General features: G+C 45.1%; 1 protein-coding gene across 1 annotated transcript in view; it reads right to left on the bottom strand.

Moving 5' to 3' along the window:
• The window catches only part of DDX10 (DEAD-box helicase 10), a 359790-nt gene that overhangs the window by 267392 nt on the left and 66882 nt on the right, over positions 1-25516 (bottom strand). The window lies entirely within an intron of this gene.

Genomic DNA, 25516 nt, shown 5'->3' with positions numbered 1-25516 from the left:
GTAAAGAAACTTAAATGTAATGCTTTTTCCTTTTCAGGTAATTACTAACAGCTGAATTCTCCACAAACTCTGAAAGAGAAGTTACTCACCTGTAGTAATGATGGTTCTTCGAGATGTGTCCCCGTGGGTGCTCCACAATAGGTGTCGGGCTTGCCCGGCGCTGCAGATCGGAATTCTTCTAGCAGTTTCCGCTGGATCGCGCATGTGCCGACGCGTGCTGCTCCCTTGCACGCCCCCGGCCATGTGCGCGATCCGGTCCCCGCCAGTTCCTTGACCAACAGCCTCGGATGCTCCTGAAAAACACCGGACAGAGATCCGAACCGGGGAGGATGGGTGGGTGGTGGAGCACCCACGGGGACACATCTCGAAGAACCATCATTACTACAGGTGAGTAACTTCTCTTTCTTCTTCGAGTGGTCCCCGTGGATGCTCCACAATAGATGACTACCCAGCAGTAACCCAAGTAAGGAGGTGGGTACTCAATTCATGTGCAGCTTGCCCCTGAGAGGACTGCTGTCGACAGACGGGTATCCTCCTCGAATACCCAATGTAGGACATAATGCTTGGCAAAGGTGTCGTAGGACGACCAGGTCGCCGCTCTACAGATGTCTTTTATCGCGATGCCCTTGAAGAAGGCTGCTGACGCTGCCACCACCCTGGTGGAGTGAGCCCTAGGCAGGGCCAGCAAAGGGGTCTTTCGAAGCTTGTAGCACATTTTTATACAGGACACGATGTGCTTTGAAATTCTCTGTGAAGAGAGGCCTTCTCCTTTTGACCTGGGAGCGAGAGACACTAGAAGCCTGTCCGTTTTCTGGAAGGAATTAGTTCTGTCTATGTACAAGGCCAACGCCCTTCTCACGTCTAGGAGATGTAGGTGCACCTCCTTGCTGGAGTTGTGAGGCTTCGGGTAAAACGATGGTAAAACTATTGGTTCGTTAAGATGGAACTCCAAAGAAACTTTTAGAACGAAGGCTGGGTGTAACCGCAGGGTTACCGCCTCCTTTGAAAATACTGTGCAGGGCAGCTTTGCCATCACTGCTGCGAGCTCACTCACCCTGCGGGCTGACGTAATCGCAAGGAGGAAGGTTGTTTTCATCATAAGGAGTCGGAGGGGTACTGTGGCTAATGGTTCAAAGGGTGGTCCCAATAGTGTGCTGAGCACCAAGTCCAAACTCCACGACAGCGGAAGCGGTTTTCGAGGGGGGTAAAGGTTTACCAGCCCCTTCAAGAACCTTGTGATGATAGGGTGGGCAAATACAGTGGCCCCTTCCTCTGTATGCCGAAAAGCTGATATAGCAGCGAGGTGGACCTTTAGCGAGGATAGAGAAAGCCCGTCTCGTTTGAGGTCCAATAGGTATTCAAGTATTACGGTTATAGGAACATCAAGGGGAGCTAAATGCTTGGCGGAACACCAGGCTGTAAATCGAGTCCATTTCTGTTTATAAGTACTCCTGGTGGAGGTCCTTCGGCTACGCTCCAGGACTTGTTGTACTCCCCCCGTACATGTGCTCTCTAAGGCGCTGAGCCATGGATTAACCATGCTGGTAGGCGCAGACCCTGTGTGTGCGGGTGCACTATGGACCCCTGAGCCTGCGTGAGTAAGTCCGGCGCCACCGGTAGGGAAAGTGGTGGACGATCTGACATGCGCAGAAGCAAGGGAAACCACTGTTGCCGGTCCCAAGTTGGGACTATGAGTATCATGCGACCTCTCTCCCTTCTGGCTTTCTGCAGAACCTTGTGGATAAGCGTTGTGGGGGGAAACGTGTAGAGTAGAGGGCCCTTCCATGAAATCATGAATGCGTCCCCCAGGGAGCCCCGCCCTATTCCTGCTCTGGAGTAGTACTGGGGGCACTTCTTGTTGTACTGGGTGGCAAACAAATCGACTTGGGGAAACTCCCATATACGAAATATGCGCCGTAGCAGGTCGGAGCGGATCTGCCATTCGTGCATGAGTGTGAAACGCCTGCTCAGCTGATCTGCCTTCACGTTGTGAGTGCCCGGCAAGTACAAGGCTTTCAACGTTATATTGTTGGCGATGCACCAGTTCCACAATCGGACTGCTTCCGCACATAACGCATGGGATCGTGCCCCTCCTTGTCGATTGATGTAGAACATAGTGGAGATATTGTCAGTATTGATCCCGACTACTTTGCCGTGCAGGTAATCTCGAAAATGTCTGCACGCGTTGAACACTGCTCTGAGCTCCAGTATGTTTATGTGCAGTGTCTGTTCCACAGGGGACCACAGCCCTTGCGTCACCTTGCTGCCAATGTGCGCTCCCCATCCTATGTGGGAGGCGTCGGTAGTAAGAAAGATAGAAATTTGTGGTTGGTGAAAAGGCACTCCCACTAGCAGATTCTTCGGATTTTCCCACCACGCTAGGGATCTGCGCACCTCTGTCGTGGGCAACACTACTTTGTGGACAGTGTGGGATGCCGGTTTGTAAACACTCACTAGCCAATGCTGCAGGCTTCGCATGTGTAACCTGGCATTCTGTACCACAAACGTCGCTGCCGCCATGTGCCCCAACAGTTGCAGGCACGTTAGGACCGGCACCGTGGGGCTGTACGTCATGACTTGCACCAGTGAGTTGATGGCGCGGAAGCGGGCGTCGGGCAGGTATACTCTTGCTGTGATAGAGTTTATGCATGCCCCTATGAACTCTATATCTTGTGTGGGTTCGGTCTTTGACTTTGTGAGGTTGATAACTAGGTCCAGCGAAGTAAACGTGTCCGCGGTGACGTGTATCATGCGTAAGACCTCTGCCTTTGAGGCCCCTTTCAGCAGACAGTCATCCAGGTATGGGAAAATAAACACCCCCTGTCTGTGCAGGTAAGCTGATACCACTGCCAGGGTTTTGGTAAAGACTCTGGGAGCCGAGGATAGGCCGAATGGAAGAACCCTGTACTGGAAATGTTCCCTGCCGACCATGAAGCGGAGGAAGCGTCTGTGTGCTGGGTGGATTGTTATATGAAAGTAAGCATCTTGTAAGTCGAGGGCTGCAAACCAGTCTCCATCGTCCAGTGCCGTAAGTATGGAGGCAAATGTGATCATCCGAAAGCGTTGCTTGCGCAAGTAACAGTTGAGGCCCCGTAGATCCAAGATCAGCCTCCAGCCTCCTGTTTTCTTCTCTGTTAGGAAGTAGCGTGAATAAAAACCTTTCCCCTGGAATTGCTCCGGCACTCTTTCCACCGCCCCTATGAACATAAGGTGATCCACCCTCCTGCTTGAGCCTCACCTTGTGGGCAGAGTCCCTGAGATGAGCCCTAGAGGGAGGCTTCGTCGGTGGAAGTGACTGGAAAGGGATCGTGTAACCCGTGGCTATAATCTCTAGCACCCGTTTGCCTGTGGTGATCTTTTGCCATTGGGAGTGGAACAGTTTGAAGCGATGATGGAACATGAGATGAGAGTGGCATTGAGCGATGGTGCTGATAGTGCAGCCCCTGACATACCCCTCAAACTTGTTGTCTCTCGGCCTGCCCCGAGGGTGTACGGCTTTGTTGAGAAAGTTGCCTGGGAGTCCTGTACTGCTGCTGCTGTTGATGGCGCCCTTGGTCGTAGCCTCGCTGATACTGAGCACGCTGTGGTTGGTAAGCGTAGCGTCTTTGCTGAGGATAAAGTTTCTTCTTTTTGTATGGGGGAGTATAAATACCCAAGGTTCTAAGTGTGGCCCTCGAGTCTTTGCTGGAGTGGAGGACGGAGTCAGTTGAGTCCGCAAACAGCTTTTGTTTATCAAAGGGAAGATCCACGATCTTCACCAGCAGGTCCCTGGGGATACCAGACGTCTGGAGCCAGGATTCCCTACGCATTACCACTGCTGCAGCTGTTGAACGTGCCGCTGTGTCCACCACGTCCAGGGCGATCTGGACTCCCGTCCGCGATGCTGCATAGCCCTCTTGAACAATCGCCTTTAACACCAGCCTCTTGTCTTCCGGGAGTGAATCCATGAGGGGAGTAAGTCTGGATTAACTGTCAAAGTTGTGGTTTGATAGATGTGCCGCGTAATTTGCCATTCTCAATAATAGGGTAGAGGAGGAATATACCTTCCTGCCAAACAACTCTAGCTTCTTAGCATCTTTATCTGACCCCGCCCCCCGATTTGTACTGAGATGCCTTCGACCTCTGCTGGGAAGATTCAACCACCAAAGAATTGGGTTGTGGGTGGCTAAACAGGAACTCCATGCCCTTAGCTGGGACGAAGTACTTCTTATCTGCTCTTTTGTTCATAGGCGGAATAGAGGCCGGAGTCTGCCATATGTTAGTGGCTGACTCTATAATGGCTTCGTCCAGCGGGATAGCGATTTTAGATGAAGCCGGGGGTCTCAAGTTTTTCAGGAGTTTATGATGCTTCTCCTGCACCTCTGCTATTTGAATGTCCTGCGTGAAAGCCACTCTATTGAACTGCTCCTGGAATTGTTTAAGGTCATCCGGGGTGGAGACATCCCCGGGGGCCATGGCCTCATCTGGGAAGGATGAGGAGGAACCACTGCGGTAAACCTCCCTCAAATCCTCTGGCTCCCAAGGTCGATGATATACTTGCTCCCTGGAGGATTGTGAAGGAAAGTCTCGGGATTCTGGACCTAACTCCCCCTGAGACAACTGTATTCCCGTCCCAGAGTGAGAGTGTACACGGGGGTATTGATGAGAATCAGGGGAGGACCTGCCCCTGGATCTAGACCTGCGGTATCTGTGTTCAGCATGATGAGGACCACAGCAGCATGGGCAAGGGCCCAGTGATGGAGACCTGGACCACGATTGGGGAGTGTACCCATGATGTCTGGGAGAGTGGGACCTCCGCGACGACAGATAGTGGTGAAGCTGGTTTGTGATAGTACTCAAGGGGATCCATGCCCAGAAACGGTGAAGGTGGCCCAAGCCAAGGCGAAATTGGTTGGAGGAACGGAGAGGGAGGTCCTAGATAAGCCGGTGGAGTTACAGCCTGTCGGTGCGGCGGGGGGGCTAGGTGATAAGGGCAGCGCGGCCCTGCCTGGAGAAGGACTGAGGGGCCGAGTTTTTGCTTTTGCCTTGCCCCTCCCCTGTGGGGTGGGCACCGCCCCTTCCCGCGCCGGGGATCTCGGCCCCGTTGTCGGCACTGCGCTCGGCCCAGTCAGCGGCGGTGCCACGCGGGTAGCTTCCTCCGGCACCGGTAGGCTCCATGCCGGGTGCCCCTGCGCCGTCGGCGCCACGGGAGCCAGTGCCGCCTGTGTCGGTGCCGCCGATTCCGGCGCTTGCCTCGCTGGCACTCGCGGTGCCTTGCATGCCATCTGTTGTGTAATCGGAGGCTCAGCCTCTGCCACGTGCGCTGCTGCGCTTCCACTTTCATGAGCTCGTGGCTGGGGGCTCTGCGTTCCGCTCATCCTGCTCACTGGGCCCGCCGGCAAGGATCGAGCCGGGGAGAGTTTCCTCCTCTTCTGCACAGAGGGGGTCAAAGAGGCTGCCTTCCTTTTATGCAACCCAGAGGGCCCTTCTTTGTGAGGCTTCTCCAGTGGTTCCGGCTGGAGAGCCTTATCAAAACAAGATCATTTTGAGCCTCATCTCCCTGTCTTTCCTGGCCCTGGCTGTAAGCTTAGCGCAGTGGGAACACTTCTGGGTAACGTGTGACTCTCCCAGGCAGCGAATGCATTCACTATGCCCATCGGAGGCCGGCATAGCTTCGCAGTATGACTCACACTTCTTAAACCCCGAGGCGGCCATCGCGGTGAGTCTTTACTGTTAATAGGGTACTTAGCCACTAATCAGCGCTTTCTAACCCAAAATAACAATCACCGGCCTGCGGGGCAGCGGACGGCTTAACTAGCCTTCTTGTCCGCCCCTCTCTCCTTCGTTCCTCTTCTTTCTCTCTTTTTTTTTTTTTTTTTTTGATAGTGACAAAACAAACAAACTACACGTAAAAACAACTCTCTTATCTGTCTCTGGCTTTAGCCTGAGCGGATTCCATCTGCAGCCGATGGCGGTTGAGAAGGAACTGGCGGGGACTGGATCGCGCATGTGGCCGGGGGCGCGCAAGGGAGCGGCGCGTGTCAGCGCATGTGCGATCCAATAGAAACTGCTAGAAGAATTCCAATCTGCGGCGCCGGGCGAGTCCGACACCTATTGTGGAGCACCCACGGGGACCACTCGAAGAAGAAAATGTGTTATCAGTTTGCAGAACCACTAAAAATGTTATACTGCCTGATCTTCTGTGTTCTCAATCACAACGCATTCAAGATTATGTATCATGTGCATGCACATTATACCCAAAGCAATTTGCAGCAATGGGATTTGAGCAGGGCTTTTCCGAGCAGAAAAGTAAGGATGACAATTTGAGGGAAGTTTCCATCCAGTACACTGCATATTTATCAAAGGCCCACTCAAAAAAGGATTTACATGTTACACATTTACCTGAAAGGAATTAATTGTCTACCTTAAATTATTTTAGCATATGACTACTAATTACCTTGGAAACAAAAATGAACTCTATAAATTAATTGATTAAATGAAGCAGGAATGGTGAAATGAAGCTGGTGTAACACTTACAGTCAAAGAAATCCCTTGCGGCCCAAATCAGGATTAAGGCCGCGTTATAACAGGCATTGTACAATATGAATGAAGACATAATTCCAGATTCAAAGAGATTACAAACTTCTCTGAATGAATCAAAGCTAATCAGCTGTAAACACTAAACAAATGCTAATTTGAGTACTTTTCCCACTTTCCTATCACCTTTGCCACACAAGTGTGACAAACTTTAGGTAAAGCACTGAGAGTCCTGTACCCCATATTTAAATCAACTTTCATGTTTACAGTTTTACCAAATTCAATCACAAGTTGTGCTACATCTGATGGTTTTTTGTTAGGGCTGCAAGATGCTAGCGTACAGGACTGATAACCTAACCCTTTCCCTCCCTGCCTAAAGAACGATGTTTCCAACAGTCATGACTACTGGGAGAGACTGAAAATGAGGACAACATACTGTTCCAAATGCATAAGGCAAAAACAATTAATTAATTATCTTGGGGCCCAAATCATGATTTTTGAGGTTGGCAACACCATTTTTGTAATTCAACAAGATGTGGTATGCACCTGGTTTCTGCTCTGGGGCCAAACCTTACTGTCACTGTCACCTGCACGTGACAAAATTGGTTATATTACAGGTAATATTTTGCAGGGCACTTGGCAACTGCATTGAACTTGGATGCTGGTTATCTGAATCCACATGACCTACCAATTAAAATGACTAAAACCTACCCCTAGACTTTCTTCTGATCTGTGGTTCTCCTTTCCACCCCCACCCCCCACTATATCTCAACTTCACACACTTGACAAGTTAAAATTGCTGAAATGACTACTTGCAAGTAGCTTATTTTTAACCAAAATGTGGTTATGTATATTACTCATTACTTGGTACGTACACACACTTAAATTTAATCTCATGAACAATGTCATTCAAAGTACTATTTGCAGAGCTGGGGCCTAGTTCTTATCCCAGGACTCTAAACAAAATATGAAATTATCACACAATTATCTGCTGGTGCCTTTAATTGATGAAATAAATGGAAGATATTTACCCATCACACTGGATTAATACATTCAGTATAGTAAACCCTCGATTTAGGGTTTAGGACTAGTAGCAGGGAAGGGGAGTTAAAAGGCAGCTATTAAAATAAACCTGCAGAATCCAGTAACCTATACCCAAGAAGATTAAAAGAACTGACCAAGGTGCACTAATGCACACAGGCTGATTTTTAACATATCTTGAATATTGACATTTGAGAAAAATAAATAAAAGGCTAATTTCCCACTATTTTAAAAGGTAAACAGCATGACCCAGGTGAACGTTTGCCTGACATCCATCTCAGCGAAACCATGGGAAGACCAAAATTAATCCGGATTTGCTTAATAACCAATGCCAAATAAATATGGTTTAGTGGAAATACATCTCATCAAACAAAACAAACTGTTTTCAGACTAGATTACAAGACTGGCTGATAAATATAACACTGTAAGCACTGGAGTTCAGACCACATGACATTGATTTTAAAATCAACTCTATGCTAAATCAATGGAAAACATATAAAATGAATTAAATATTGGCCAGCAAGTCTCGAAATATAATTGTAAATGAGAAAACATAACTCAACCAATGGATTTTAATGGGATTCCGCCAAGGAATCTGTGTTTGCCTAATTATATTCAGTGTCTACCAATAATCTAGAAGAAAAACTCATTGCTGGTAACATCTACAGATGACAAAAAACAGTGGCATGGGAACAAATGGTAGACAAGCTATTTAAAATTATCTTGATTGCTTCATAATTGGACTCATCAGCACACCCAGTTTTTTTTTTAAATAACCAAATTCAAGGTCATACACACAAGATCGTAAAATTATTCTAGAAAACAGCAACTGACAAGGCTTTACAGTTCTTGGCAGGTAACAGAGTGAATATGTGCAATCAGTGCAGTCCCGAGGCTGAGAGCGCTAATGGAAACCTTGAACATAAGCAGTATTATATCAAGTAGGAATACTAACTCTATATGTAACATTGATGAGACCATTACTGGAATATCGTGTCTAGTTGTAAGATATAAGAAAGAGGTTGAACTCGACATGAACCTCCATACTACAGGTGTCCTTGACCCTGGCACACCCAGGGTTTGGACCCTGGCAGGGTAAGAAGGAACCAGCTTTATGAACTGCCACTCCCCTCCCCGCTAGCTGGGGGAACAGAAGAGCAGTGATGCTCTTCTCCAGAGGCATCACTTGATATCTTTAACTCTGCTACTCCGATAACTGCCTTGGAGAGACGGGGTGCAGAGCACCACGTGCCCCAGAGAGCACGGTACCAAGTAAACACCCCACCCTATTCCCCCCTCATATTCCCTTCATGCACCATTCCTCCCTCCCAGACCCCACTTCAGTGCCCTCCATGGTTCCAACATTTCTTTAATCTGGTTCCTCAAATTTCTGGATTAAAGAGGTTCAAGCATACTGGAAAGAGTTCTGAAAACAGCTGGAAAGTCTGCTTTACAGTGTGACTTTGAAAGCTCAAAGACACAGTTCAGATAGGACCTAATCATGGTCTACAGGTAATTACCCAGAAAAAAAAAAAAGATTTCTGACAGAGGCCCTTCAATGTAATCTAAGACAAAACAAGAGTCAACAGCTGGAAGCTGAAGCTACATAAATTCAGGCACATATTTTTAAATGATGGTTATTTTGCACCAAAAAAAAAACTTATACCTAGGGATGTGGTAGATTTTTTCATCACTTGATATCTAACTGAAACTCTTCCTAAAATATCCTCTTGCTCATTTACAAGCTATGAACTTCATGCAGAAATTAGCAGGCAAAATTCCATCATGCAGATAGTTATTATGCATGAGGATACTGGTTCCTTTCAGTTTTCAAACCTGTGATGCACACTGCTTCACATCTCAGGCACACCTGACTTGGGTTTATTGCTGACCTAGCAACAATAGTGTCCAATAGTGTCACTCCTCAGAAAGATCTGTCCGTCCTTTACAAAACAATTTTTCCCACACTGAGAACAATCAAGAACACTGTCACCCTGGATAGTCAAAATCTTCCTATGCCTTTCTCCCAGGTAAATTCATGAAGGTTGGTAAACCCAGATTACAACAATTTTATAAGAAACATCTGAATCCATTCCTCAAGTTGTTAACACAAGAAGTTCAATAAATAAACCAAAAAACAGGATCAAGGACAACCTCATCATGTTTAAAATCAGGAAAACAGAGATGACGTTTTTGGGAGCGTGACTTAAGTGGAAAGTACAAGACAAAAAGAACAGATTCTGAAGGCAATGCTAAAACTGAAATTGAATTTCTTTGGTGTTATGTGCATGAAGTCATATTTGACAGTCACAAAGTTGTTTCAGAATCTAAAGATAACTGATATAACCAGATACTGTCTGCCCAGCAAACTGAACTGAGCAATGTCCTTAACTACAATCCTGAGATAACTAATTTGTTTCATTGCCAAGTGACAATTATTTTGAAAATTATTTTTAAGTGAGATTAGGGGGAGAAAAAAACTCTGTGAGTAATATTTTAGAGATTAAAGAATGATACAAGCTTTGTTTTCTGTCCAAGTAAACAGAAAAACTGTACCCTGGTGAGCATTTCAATTTAATCCTAACGGAAATGAATAATCTAACTGCCTTAAGATTTAGCACCGTGTGCTTACAGAAGTATTTGGAATTCATGCTAACATGAAGAGCCTGGGCTGTCTGTGTGCACTGCCATTGAAAGAGCAGTTTAACAGCGACATTTTGGAGAGAGCCAGAAGCTGGGCACAGTTGTCTCACTTCTCCCAAAAGAAAAATGACCTTCCTCTTGGGTAACAGTAGTCTGCAGCCGTAACGGAACGGAAACTATTCTTGAGCCAGGTGATTTTGTTGTACACCTACCAAGCTAGGAATGTTTACTTTTGTATTCACCTTCAGTGTATGTGGTGTTGCAGAGACATTGCTATTTCATCTACACCTAAAAAATTTCTCTCTTCGTGCTCTGAATGGTGAGCTAGAAGTATATAACTCGAAGCCATGGCTGTAGGAACTTTAATATGCAACATTTCCAGACACTATGCACTATAGACATTTTACTAAGTCCCAAATAGAGCCTATCAGAGCATCTAATTAGCTGACCTACAATAAGAAAAGGACAAACACTTTTGTACATTACACTGGAATCCGAAACTGCAAAAGGGGGAACAAAGGACCATTTAGAAACCCTACAAAAAATTCTCTCGTCCAGCACAGGTCAGGTCCCAAGCTGCCAGATGAGAGATGTTGAACCCGCACCACCTTATTCACAGTGACCGATTGTGTCCATCTGGCTAAGGTGTTTTGTAGCATCCTGAGGAAAATTATTAGTCCTGTCTACATTCCAGGGAAGGTACAATTGAACTCAAATAGCTTTTAAATGTTTACAGCTAGAGGCAGAAAAATGCTTATATTTACAATATAGCATTCCTGAATCTGAAATATGACTTGTGCCTCTTTTGGCAATAAAGATCCCCATATGGTTTGAGAGGGACCCGTGCATTTTTGAATGTAGGTCTCTGTTTGCAGTAAATCCCTGCACAAATAAGATCCACTGAAACATTCAAGTTTGTGGTCTCTAGGCTGCCCTTTAGAATTTTCTTTCATCACTGATCAAATGGGACTTGAGCAGTATGATGGGCAGGGCAAGTTGCAAGGCCTGTACAACTAGTATTTTGCATAGAAGACAGAGATGAGAGCAAGTGAGAGAGAGCTTCTTACTTGGTGAATTTTCTAAGTAATAGTGTCATCTGTTAAGGCATGTGTTTTTCTACACAGCAGTTACCTACACAAACACACTATGATTTGTAAAAGAAATGCTTCACTTCCTCCTGAAATGACCCTATGAAGCAAATAGAAAATGCCATGATCCACTACATTCTCTTCAGTGGTTTCCAAAAACCAATTCATATACCAGCACTTCTACTTCAGCAAGATGACGAATCTCTAGAATATGTTGGGGGGAAAAAAAAATCTCTGCAGAGAAACCATTAGAGAAGATGGAGAGAGTGCTAGTTCGCTATGATTACACAGCAGTGAGCAAAGAAACAACGGGCAATAACCTCAATCACAAACTGCTTAACTCCCACAAAAGTTTGCTATTTAATCTGTGTACTGGTTGCAGAATTTCCAGTGAAGTAACATCTGTCAAGAAGGCAAAAGGCCCCTGCCCAGAAACTTCTTTTTATAAAAATATCTGCAGAAGTTGAAGACAAAAGAAGAGTTCCTATTCCCACTTTGCCTAAATTTGTGCATATGCCCTCCTGCACAACATAAACATAGCAGCAAGGAATATGTGTAGAGCTCTTCAGAATACTCAGTTTTGCACAGCATTGTGCATTTCCAACAAATACAGCTGCCTGGTCCATTACATTACCCAAACAGGTGCACTATGTTGGTAGCTAGAAGACCGAGTTTAAGTCTCACATCTATTAATGTCTGTTGTATTGTCATTCACATTACAACCCTTACTGACCACAACTCAGAGCATTCCCTAATACAACCGCAAATAATTTCCCTGATTTTACAAATTAATTATAGAGGTTACACAAGGTCAAAACAGAACTGGGAAAAAAGATTTATGTTCTAATACAGCACATCCAAATCTTATCCAGTCACGTGCAACTCATAATAGCATGAACTTGACTCTCCTGCCACTGAAGCCACTTTAATCCCCAAGACTGCACTCCTCTCCTAGATCCAGGAAAAGATTCCAGGATTCCTGAACTTTAGCTTTCTATTACTGTCTAGCAATCAGTTGCACACCCCTTTGGCAAAGTTTGCAAAGTCCGCTTCTAATGGTTACTCCACCTGGAGCAGGGGCGTGCAAAGTGGGGGTGGAGCCCTTTGGGAGGACATAAAAGTTCGAAAGGTGAGACGTTGTCATCAGGCAGCACTGAAGGTCCCTTATGAGGCCAGTCATAGCATGAGAAGCAGTCCTTGCGAAGGAAGGCTAGTGCCCTTGTCAAATTAAGCAAGGCCTGTGTGAACTCTGTGTGCTGCATAGGAATGAGCGTTGACTTGCGCATGTGAAGATAACACCAAGCTGGGGGAACATGGCCCTCGTGAGGTCTGTGTGCCACAGCAGCAGCTCCCTGGAATTGCCCATAACTAGCCAGTCGTCCAGGTATGGGAATACTTGAACCTGGTGCCTGAGCAAGAATGCTGCTACCATCGCCATGCACCTCATGAACATCCTGTGGGCCATGGCTGGCTCTAAGGGAAGCATCTGAACTGATAATGTCTCTTTGCTACAACAAAGCGGAGGAAACCCCTGAGGGCCAGGATAATGTTGATATGAAATAACATCCTTGAAATCAAGGACGGTGAACTAGAACCACAGATCCAGGGAGGGGATAATTAGGGCCAGTGAGACCATCCAGAAACGCGCTGGTCCCAGGCACCAGAGTCAACAGTGCCGGGGCTGCAATGCCAGGCTGCATCGGGGTTGATGCCTCATGCGGCACCACCAGAGCCCTTTCTGTGTTCTGACCCAGTGCACATTCCCTCACCACGTGCTTCTCTGTCTTCAGCACCTGAGCACGCAAGCAGTGTCTACCTGAGGATGATGCACCATATCATGGAACAGTGCCGATTTCTTCCTCCCTCACCACCTATGCCACACTGAGGACCATGCACAGCACACAAAGGGAGTCAAAGACGCATCTGGCTGCTGTGGTTGGAACGCCAACTCCATGAGAAGGAGTGTAAACCTCTGGTCTCTCTCTCTCAGTTCTAGGCTTAAACCCCAGCAAATCAAGCACTTGCCTGGGAGATGGATTTCTGCCAAACTCTTCAGGCATACAGAATGTAGGTCGCCTTTAGGTATGTGCTCTCTGCATGTTGAAAAAGGCATGAAGCTGCTGTATGTCCTGAGAGCATGATACAAAAGTAAAGAGGAGAACCCCCCTGCTGCTGACTAACAAACTACTAAGTGAAGAGCAGCAAACAAGAAGCAGGACTCATGCTCCAATGACCGTCAATGCGTAAAGAAGGATCTGAGTGGGGCACAAGTCGTCGGGGTAGATATCTGAGGAGATGTTGCCATAGGAGACACTACAGCCGACCTGACTAGAGTTGCTAAGGGAAAAAAAATCTTCCAATGATTGTGTATGCAGGTGTGCACATACATATTGGAATGCACAGGAGCAAGCAATCAAAGAAGAGCCTTTATATCATACCTGCTTAACTTTGTATTTCGAATATTTACATTCCATATAAACACACCAGCATTAATTAGAATCAAATCGCACAAACCGCTTTTGATAAATACTACTCAGTTAACCAGCTGACAGTTTAAAAGCCTTGTCAACGTAATATGTGCTAATTCTAATATTGTGTATGAGTAACCCTGATCTTGTCATTGGTCTATTTATCTAAGTCACAATTTGTATCACTTCACAAACGTGTGAAAGAAAGGGCAAAAAATAAGATTTACTTCTAATTTAAAAAGTTCTGAAACAAGAAGCAAATGTACTTTATATTTCTGACTGAAATGCAGATTTGCGGCATGAATTTAGAGTTGTTCCAGCACTCTGGATACCAGGAGTATTCCAAGAGATGGAAGCAAACTCTGAAGGCAGTTCTCTTGTTGCTATATCATGGCAACCATGGTCCAACAAGGGAACAAGTATTTAGATAACCAGGATGATCTTTTGGAGATGATGGGGGAGAAAGGGGAAACATTCTTATTTCAAGGTGAAATACTAGGTTACTTTAGTTGTTAAGCAGAAGCTATCATACGCCCCAGTGAAAGTAATGAGCAGGAAATACTTTGTACCACTTTTTCATATGTAACGTCTTAAAGGTTCTTTCTTCCAAGACAGGATATAAAATCTCCACTTTGGAGTTTTTTTAAGAACAGGTCAGAGAAACACTTGTGAGGGACAATCAACAGGTCCTGCAGAAAGAAAACTACAATTCAACTTTTTAAAACGTCAACACAATTAATCTATCAAAATGTAAAGACTTCATGAAATATAGCACAACTAGACAAAGTACTTTAAACAACATGTAAGCCCCAGGCTTTTGGAGGTTTATGGGTCTCAGATGCCCTGTAAACTTCTCTCTTTCCTCCGAGCTTTTGGCTCCAATGGTAAAATAGGGAAATGAAGTGGTGGTAAACTCTCCCAAAAGTCAGCCACTCATGGCAAAAAAAGGGCTTTCCATTCACAGATTACCCAAGTCTTTATATATCCCCTCACCCTTCTTATACGCTTTTATCAGCTGTGAACTACCAAATCATCCAGTTCTGAGCCTCATGCTTTAAGAGTGATGACGCCTGGGGGGGGAAATCTGCACTACTGTGTGTGTGCAAAATTCATGTCCCAACAAATTTCTTTGCTTCCTCACAAAAAAGTGACTTTCTGACAGGAAAGCAAATGAAAAAAAAAAAAAACCCACAAAAGTGGTCATGGGCCTCTCCCAGAAATGTGGGTGTGTTGTTTCAAGTGCGTAGAGCACCCAGTGGAGTGGTAAATCGCTGGTGGGGTTGGGGTTGTGGACATCCCAAACAGTGGCTCCTACCCTCTGCTAGGCTCAGCTACCAGCACTGGCTGGGAAGGATGGAACTTCCTCTTCCCCGGCAAGAAGTGGCCAGAGCTGGTCAGATCGACCCTCAGAAATCTCTTCAGGAAGCACCTCACACCCCTTGGCTCACTTCTTGCCCCCATCGCTCCTCACATGGGAAAGGGAGAAGGCCCCTAAGCCCCATTCCTCCAGACCCCACTCCTGCACTAACTCCTGCACTCCTGGGATTTAAGTGCCCTCTGCACTTAAATACCAACCTCACTTGCATCTGGACCACACTGACTAACCCCCCACACCCAGATTCACACCCCACTGAACCATACCAAACCAGCACCTAGATTCACACACCCCCAAGCCAGAACCTGCACCCTCCCTGTTGAGGCCTCCATAACCAGATCTCTCCCCCGAGCCCTAACACCAATCCCTGAACCCCCTGGAGAGCGAAACTGGCTGCATCCAGAACCGCCCCCGCCCCATGAGCCTCTCTTCATCCAGATCTCCCCTATTCCCAGCCACCCACACTCAGTTTACTTCACAAAGAATCCTCTCATCCCATATCTGGATATCCCTACACTAAACCTCCTCCACATTTGGATCCTGCTAGGCTGAGCCCACCTGCCTATATCAAGTGCGCTTGGCATGGAGGGATAGGGCCCTGAGGTATTTCTGGGACAGTCCTGGTCCTTGCATGGTGCAAGGTTAGTGCCACTTTACCAAACCCAAGTTGGAGGGGGAGGGCCAGGGAGGAGAGTGCAGAATGATCTCCTACCCGTTTAGTCAGCAGTTTATGCTCCCCACTGCCATGATGAAGTGTCCACATTATTTACTGACAAAGATAATTTACAGAATTTTACATTTTTTTGGTGCAGAATACTCTCAGAAGTAAGAGTCTGGACAAACTGAAGAAAGGCCAGAGGGTAAGGGCAAAAATTATGAGCACTTTGGAAATCGTGATCCATGAGAAAATGTTAAAAAAAACTGAGTATTTATTTTTGAGAAGATGACCACTAAGTGGCCTGGAAACAGCCTTCAAATGCATTAAGGTCTGTTAACCTTTATAAAGAGGATAATGATCATCAGTTTTGCATGTCCACAGGAGGTAGGACAAGAAGTAATTGTTTCAATCTGCATTAAGGGAGATTTAAGTTAGATATTAAGGAAAAAATCTTTAACTGTAAGGATAGTTGATCACTAGAATAGACATCCAAGAAAGGCTGTGAAATCCCCATCAATGCAAGTTTTTAAGAATAGGCTTAAAGAGCTACGAGGGGATGGCCTTAATGTATTTTGTCCTACATCTGTGTACGTGACTTGACTGGATGGCTTCTCAGGGGTCCCTTCCAGCACTGCTCTGCTTTTCTAAGACCCCTCAGCATATTAGTAAATAACCCACGAAACAAATGGGGAAGGTGCACCTCCCCAAGTTTGTTTCAGCACATCTGCAAATGCAAGCATGCATCAGTTAACTCTGAATATAGGAAACAAGCACATCTACATAAACATTGGGGTAAAGACCCACTTCTCCTTCTTTTAAATCAGAACAGTCTCCAGAGAACAAAAGGGAATCATCCAAAGAAATAACAGCAAGTCAAATAGTTGGTTCAACCTGGCCCAAGGTGAGCCTTGCCTTTCATGTAAATACAATGAGCTCTGAACCAGTTTTAAACTTTGACAGCATGACATTGACAACTATAAGCCAAGATGAATAATATTTCAAACCACCTATTCCAGAGTGTGTCATAATCCCTTCTGTCACACACAAGCACTACCTCTCACCAACTGCGGTGAACCTCATTTAAAAGACATTTACCTTCAAGGAACAATGCCTCCATTACACTCAAAAACTAAGCTGCAATGTATCATCTTCACACTTTAAATATTATGCCCTCTCTTTCAGGCAATAAACTCTTAAAAAAAAAAAGGACAGTCACAATAGGAGCTCAGCAGCAACGAAGGGTCCTGTGGCACCTTATAGACTAACAGAAAAGTTTAGAGCACGAACTTTCGTGAGTTAACTCACTTCTTCAGAGCTCAGGAGTCCAAGGCCAGAAAGAACCACTTTGATTATCTAGTCTTATATTGTTATATATATTTTATAATACCAAAAAGACATAGAACACCCCAAAATAATTCCTAGAACACATTGGGGGTGGGGGGTGGGGAACATTTTAATCTTGATTTAAAATTTGTTAATAATGAGGACTCCATAATAATCCTTGGTAAACTGTGCCAATGGTTAAATTACTCTCACTGGTTAGAAAAAAAATGTACCTTATTTACAAACCAATTTGAACATCTTCAGTATCCAGCCACCAGGTCATGTTATGCCTATTCCTGCTATAATTAACAGATACTTATAGGCTGTAATCAATCCAGCCCTTAAAATTGTCTTTGCTCACCTAAATAAACTGAGCCCCTCTTGGTCTTCCCCCAAGATTTATTCCATTAGGCTCTCAAGAACTCAGTTTGCCTCCAGTCTTGTCATTCAGATTCCTTTATTTGGCTTACAGCAAAGCTTGCGGGGGATGACAATATGCATAACCAGAATATTGGTATACAAGAGTTTAGCTTGCTCAGGAAGGACAGGTAGGGAAAACAGGCAAAAGGTGTTGCCTTACATATATAAAAATTGATACACTTCATTTCACATTGAAATAGGACACCAGCTTACGGGAAGTCTCCAGGTAAGGATAAAAGGGTAAAAAAAACAAGGATGTCATGGTAGGGGGGTCTACTACAGCCCACTTAACTAGGAAGAAGAGATGAATGAGGCTTTTTTTTAAAAAAATAATAAAGCACAGGACTTGGTGGGTCATAGGGGACTTTGACTATCCAAACATTCACTTGGAAAATAACAGCGGAGCACAAATTATCCAACAAGTTAATTGGTTGATTTAAATCTCCACCAAGAAAAATCATTGATTCAAATCAAGTTACCAAAAAGGCTAAGACTGACTGTGCTCTGCCTGCCCTTAATTTTGGAGCATGCCCACTGAACTTGGAAAAGACATGGAAGATGAGAGATTCCACAAGACTGGAAAGGGGTAAATATAGTGCCTATCTATAAAAAGAGAGTAATTACACACCCATTGGCTCAACTTCTGCATCAGGAAAGAAAATGTAGCAAATTATAAAAGAATCCATTTAGAGACACCTAGAAAATGATGTGATAAACAGCATGGATTTGTCAAGAACAAATCATGTGAAACCAACCCAGTAGCTTTCCCTGGCAGCCTAGCAAGCCTGGCAGATATGGGGAAAGCAATAGATGTAGTATACCTAGACATTAGTAGGGCATTTGATACAGTGTCGCATGACCTTTCCTTTAATAAATTAGGGAAATGCAACCTACATGAAACTACTATAAGGTGGATGCATAAAGTAATTGGATAACCCTTCCAGGAGAAAACAAAAAAGCAGTCCTGTAGCACTTTAAAGACTAACAAAATAATTTATTAAATGATGAGCTTTCATGAGGCAGACCCACTTCTTTCTCTAAAGCATTACAGGACTGCTTTTTTGTTTTGTGAAGATACAGACTAAAATGGCTACCTCTCTGTGACTATTCACCATGCAAGGCCCTTCCTAGAGAATAATTACCAATGGTTCACAGTTATGCTGCAAGGGCATAGTAAGTGGATGTCTACAGGGACCAGTTTTCAGACTGGTTCTGTTCAATCCCTTCATCAATGATTTAGAAAATGGCACTGAGAGTACACTTATACAGTTTATGGAATATACCAAACTTGGAAGGATTCCAAGTCTTGTGGAGGATAGGATTACAATTCAAAATGATCTAGACTGGAGAAACAGTCTGAGATAAACAGAGTGAAATTCAACAAAGGACAAATGCAAAGCATTCCACTTAGGAAAGAACAATCCGTTCTTACACACACACGTACACATACAAAAATCGGAAATGACTGCCTGGAAAGAGATTTAGGGGCCACACGGTGCACCACAAGCTAAATACGAGCCAACAGTGTAGCACTGTTGCCAATTGAAACGTCTCTTTGGGATGTATTAGCATGAGTGCTGTTAAGTAAGACACTCTGCTCTGTGCTAATTAGGCCTCAGCTGGAACACTGTCCATTTCTGGGTGGCACACTTCAGGAAAGATGTGGAGAAATTGGAAAAAGTCCTGAGAAAAGCAACAAAAATTATCAAAGGTCTAGAAAACAAGACCTATGAGGGGAAACTAAAAGAATCGGGTTTAGTCTGGAAAAAGAGAAAGCTAAAAGGAAATCTGGTGACAGTTTTCAAGGACCAAAAAGTTTGTTACCAGAGGTTGCTTAACCTCTGAGGATAGAACAAGAAGCAATCAGCTTAAATTGCATCAAATAATTTAGGCTGGACATTAGAAAAATTTCCTATCAGGGTGCTTAAGCAGTGGAATAAATTACCTAGGGAGGTTGTGTAATCTCCACCACTGATTATTTTTAAGAGCTGGTTAGACAAACACCTGTTGGGATGGTCTAGATCAGGGTGTTCAACCTTTTTTCATTGGAGGCCGCACAGCAATTTTTTGTGTGTTCTGGGGTCCGAACAGAAAATAGCTCCAAACCACCACCACCACCACCACCACCACACCCCCAGGATTAAAACCCTTGTAGGCCCAAAGTGCTTCCCCGCCCCCGTCCACCCCAGGCTAACCTCCCACTTCGCAACCCCAAACTGCCTCCCTAAACCCAGGATTAATTTACCCAGGAGCTCCACATGCTGCTGCCCTCCCACTACTCCTTCGTCAGGCCATCTCCTCTTCACCACAGCAGTGCAGCTCCCAGCACTCTGACACACTGAAAGAATAGGACTCAATTTAACTGGTTTAATGGCTGGATCCCTTCTGCTGGCCATTAAACCAATTAAATGGTGTTCTACTCCAGTGTTTCTCAATCTTTTTTTTTTGGGGGGGGGGTGTGTGTGTGTGTGTGTGTGTGTGTGTGTGTGTGTGTGTGTGTGTGTGTGTGTGTGTGTGTGTGTGTGTGTGTGTGTGTGTGTGTATTATATATAAAATACCCCTTTTTCAAAAAAATCTTGGAAGTACCCCCGGTGCCCACAATTTTCAGACATGAAAAAATCCCCAGTCCCCTCTCCTCTCCTCCAGAGCCAAGCACCCTCAGCCCTCCCGCCACTTTAACCCATCCTTCTGCCCCTCCAGAGCCAGGCAGCCCCAGCCCTCTGCTTTAACCCGCGTTATTTCTCAAAGAGCCGCATGCGATTCCAGTGCACATACCCCCTGCCGCTTCTCTCTGCCCCTGCTGCGCTATACAGGAGCCAGAGGAGGAGTCAGGTGGCAGCTGCAAATGGCTTCTTAAAAAGCCACATGCAGCTCAGAGCCCCCAGCCACCTTTTAAAAATGGCGCCACTGTCAGCTCTGCAGGCCAGACAAAAAGGCTCCACAGACCCAGTGTTGGACAGCCCGATCTAGACTGTACACGATCCTGCATGAGTGAAGGGGACTGGACTTGATTTCTTCTCAATGTTCCTTCCAGTTCTATTATTCTCAGATTCTATGTTAAATTGATCTAACTCAGCCATAAGGGTTGAATACAGGGAATAACACATATCTAAGGCTACACAGAAAGCCTTAAACATTACTTCGCATTTACTATCCATGCAAGACCTATTCTTTACACTAGTGTTTCTTAAACTCTTTGAGACCATGGAACACCAGAGAATAGTATTTTTCATGCGGAACACTTACAAAACTTTTCAAAAAAATTTTTGTCAGACCAAAAAAAAAAAAACAACAACAAAGAGTAACGTGTACAGCAAAAACAAAATGAAGTAATATAATCAGGTATTATAGTGATGAAATAGTAACACTGTGTGTGGTGTTAATAACCAAAAACATACATCACCAGCGTATGATATCAAAAAAAGTGTCAGATGCTTCCAGCATACCTGCAAGCTCTTCTTGGAACACGAGTGTTCCGCAGAACATAGTTTAAGAAACCCTGCTTTATGCTACCTTTTATTCCAGGTTCATCTTGTCCATTCTGAATGAGTCCTTGGGTATCCCCCCTATTTTAGCCAGTAGAGACATTATCCCTTACCTGTTGGTTACAGACATTTTGCTTCCAATCTGCTGATCCATTTAGCTGCCTAATTCTGCCTCCAATGACATGAGGCCTCACCTGTATCTAACTGCTCATGTCAAATCAGGGCTACAGCTCCGTGAATCTATCACTACAAGCCACATTTTCTAATTATTCTCATGGCTCTTCCCTGAACCCTCTCCAATTTATCATCTGGCTTCAAGAGTGGACACTAGAACTGGAAATAGTTTTTCCAGCAGCAGTCACACCAATGCCAAATGCAGGTGAGAAAACCTTTTCAGTCTTACAAAATTCCCCCAGGCATGCATACAACAATCTCTTCAGCCATTTTAGCCATAGCATCACACCAAGAGCTCACACTCAGACGATTATTCACTATAACCTCCAAAACCTTTTTCCAGAGTCCCTGGTTATCAGGATAGAATCACTTCACCTAACTATGACATTCTTTGATCCTAGATAGATAGATAGATAGATATTTTACACAAAAATGTGTTAACATATTGACAAGTATCAGAGAGGTAGCTGTGTTAGTCTGTATCTTCAAGAACAAAGAGTCCTGTAGCACCTTATACACTAAACAGATATTTTGGAGCATAAGTTTTCGCGGGCAAAGACCCACTTCCTCAGATGCATGAGTTGGGGGGGGGGGTTTCAGAGGGGTATTTAAAGAAAGGGGTCCCAGAAAAGGGAGGGCCAGAGCTGACAAGGTCTATTCAGTAAGGGTGGAAAAGGCCCATCATCAGTGGTATGTATGAAGAAAGGAAAAAAACAGGTCAGATAAGACCTGGGGGATATGAGCAATTGTCAGAGTCTAATGGAGAGATATTAACACCCAAGGCAGAGAAACTGCCTTTGTAAGCTGCGAGCCACTCCCAGTCTCTGTTTAATCCTTGGATAATGGAGTCAAATTTGCAAATAAACTGCAGCTCAGAGATTTCTCTCTCCATTTGATTTTTGAAATTTCTGTTTCAGGACTGCCACACTTAAATCTGCTACGGAGCGTCCAGGGAGATTGAAATGCTCTCCCTCAGGCTTCTGTACATTACCGTGTCTGATTTATGTCCATTTATTCTTTGACATACGACTGTCCAGTTTAGCCAATGTAAATTGCAGTAGGGCATTGCTGGCACATGATGGCATATATATTTGTAGATGTGAAGGTAAAGGAGCCCCGATGGTATGGTTGGTGTTAGGTCCTGTGATGATATCACTGGTGTAGATACGTGAGCAGAGTTGGCAGTGAGGACCGTTGCAGGGGTTGGTTCCAGGCTTAAAGTTACTGTTTTGTGGTCTATAGTGGCTGGTGAGGATTTGTTTAAGGTTGGCAGGCTGTCTGTAGGTGAGGACAGGCCTGCCTCCCAAGGTCTGATAGAGTGAAAGATCATTGTTCCGGATGGGTTGCAGATTGCTGATGATGCATTGGAGAGGCCTACGGTTCAGGCTGTACGTGATGGTCAGTGGTGCTCTCTTGTTTACTTTGCGAGGCCTGTCTTGTAGCAGGTGGCTTCTGGGTACCCGTCTGACTCTGTCAATCTGTTTCCTCACTTCTTTAGGTGAGTATTATAGTTTAAGGAAAGCTTGGTAAAGGTCTTGTAGATGTTTGTCTCTATCTGATGGATCAGAGCAAATATGGTTGTACCTTAGTGCCTGGCCATATACAATGGATCGTGTAGTATGCCCTGGATGCAAGCTGGAGGCATGTAGATAAGTATAACGGTCTGTGGGTTTTTGGTATAGGGTGGTATTTATGTGGCCATCACTTTTGTGCAGAATAGTGTCCAGGAAGTGAATCTCTTGTGTGGACTGGTGCAGGCTAAGGTTGATGGTGGGGTGGAAACTGTTGAAATCACAGTGGAACTCTTCAAGAGCCTCCTTCCCGTGGGTCCAGATGATGAAAATGTCATCAATGTAGCGCAGGTAAAGAAGGGGCGCTAGGGGACGAAAACTCAGAAAACATTGTTCCAGGTCAGCCATAAAATGCTGGCATACTGTGGGGCCATGCGGGTGCCCACAGGAGTGCCACTGATTTGAAGGTATAATTTGTCCGCAAATCTGAAATAGTTGTGGGTGAAGACAAAGTCACAAAGCTCTGCCACCATTTGTGCCACGGTCTCATCAGGAATAATGTTTCTAACAGCTTGGAGTCCATCTTCATGTGGGATATTGGTGTAAACGGCCTCTACATCCATGGTGGCCAGGATGGTGTTTTCAGGAAGGTCACCAATGGACTGTAGTTTCCTGAGGAAGTTGGTGGTATCTTGAAGAAAGCTGGGGTGCTGGTAGCATGGGGTCTAAGTAGAGGGTCCACATATCTGGACAATCCTGTGGAGAGGGTGCCAATGCCTGAGATGATGGGGCATCCGGGATTCCCAGGTTTATGAATCTTGGGTAGCAGGTAGAATAAACCTGGTTTGGGTTCAAGGGGTGTGTCTGTGTAAATTTGTTTCTGTGTTTTCATAGGGAGAGTCTTGAGCAGATGCTGTAGTTTCTTTGTGTATTCCCCAGTGCGATCCTTGGACAGAGGCTTGTAGAATGTGGTGTTGGAGAGTTGCCTGGCAGCCTCTTTTTGGTAGTCTGTCCTATTCATAATGACAACAGTGCCTCTCCTTGTCGGCCACTTGGATGACAACGTCAGAGTTGTTTCTGAGGCTGTTGATGCCATTGCATTCTGCACGACTGAGGTTATGGGATATGCAATGCCCTTTTCTTGAGGACTCTTTCAGCCCCACCACCCCCACAAACTTGATTCCGTTCTGCAGTGATCTGGAAACCTACTTTCGCTGTCTCCGACTCAAGGAATACATCCACCATGACACGGAACAGCACACTGACCCACAGGTACCCTCCCACCTACAGTACAAGAAAAAGAATTCCTTGTGGACTCCCCCAATGGTCAAAATGACAAACTGGACCTATACGTAGTGTGGCAGACTGCTGCATGGGGGCTACATAATTCTGCAAGGCAGGTATACTGGCTGGTGGAGGAATGCCTTCCTGTTTCCCACTTAAGGCAGACGGCTGGGGGCCTCATTAACCATTAGCCACAGCTGAGTCTGATCAGCAGTCATTGGACAGCTGAGGCCCTGCAATCCCTACAAAAGGTTCCCCCTAGCTGGTTGCAGGGGAGAAGGTTTTGGAAGGCACACCAGAGAGCAAGAGCGAGACGGTATCACATGGAAGTGGTTGGTGAAGTGGCCCAGGGTGAGGTTGCTACATTGGGGCAGGGGTGTAGGCCCTGCCAGCAGCCTCGTGACCTTATAGGGACCCTGGGCCAGAGTCCAGGGTAGAGGGCAGGTCTGGACTCCCCCCACCCTTCCCCAGAGGATTACTCCACTGGAGCAGGCGCGGGCCTGCAAGGGGACTGACTGTGTCCTCCCCAGTTGGGACTTGCCTATGATGAGGATGGCTCGCTAAGCAGAGACTCCTGCCTCTGGAAAGGCCTGGGCAGATAAAGGGTCTCCATGAGTCTCTGAGGCACAACAGAGAAACCGCCAGGAAGCACAGGGACCCACAGGGTGAGTGACAAGCGACTTTGTCACAATAGAATGCTTCCACTGGCATGCACAGGCAGAAATTGTGGAAAAGCAGCATCGCTTACCCCATAACCTCAGTCATGTTAACTTTATACCTTTCTAGTTTTTCAATCAAAACGTCATATGACACCAAGTCATGTGCCTCAAGGTATATTATGTTAACAGTATCACCTTTATCAATCAAAGTCAAACGTAAGCATCAAGTTACTTTGAAAGGATCTATTTCCCATAAATTCATGTTGCTTGCCATTAAAGGAGTGTGATACAATTTATTAATCAAGTCCTGTTCTGGCACTCCATTTCCTTCCCCAGAACTGATGTTACACTGACAGGCCTACAATTATCCACTTATTTTTAAATATTGGCAAAACATTAAGTTTTTTCTAGTCTTCTGGAACCTTCCTGCTATTTCAAGCCTTACTGGAATACAACAGTAATGGGCCTATAAACTCCTCCTCTCAGCTGTTTTAAAACTCTGACAAGGGAGTTAGATGGACCGGCTGATTTAAAAACGTTTTACTTTGATAGCCTCTCTTTAACATCCTTCTGAGACACTCTAGGCTCAAGAATGTCAATGATGGAGGGGGGAAAAAATCACAAATAGAACATCATGATGTGAAAACATGTTTATCCCATTACTTCTGGCTTTTGTATCAAGTATTACAATTTGTGATTTTGCTGCAGTGAATTACTACTCTTTATGGAACAATGTACAATTTTAGTAACATTTGCCCTAAAATGTGGGTCTAGAAAAATTTTCATAAACTACATTAGTAGGAAAATGTTACAAGATACATTAAAATTCTAACTGTGAACATGGCCAAATGGCTATTTAATATACAGTTGA

This window comes from Carettochelys insculpta, chromosome 1 (genome assembly GCF_033958435.1).
Source record: "Carettochelys insculpta isolate YL-2023 chromosome 1, ASM3395843v1, whole genome shotgun sequence".
NCBI lineage: Eukaryota > Metazoa > Chordata > Testudines > Carettochelyidae > Carettochelys > Carettochelys insculpta.
This window is presented reverse-complemented; position numbering and strand designations above follow the sequence as displayed.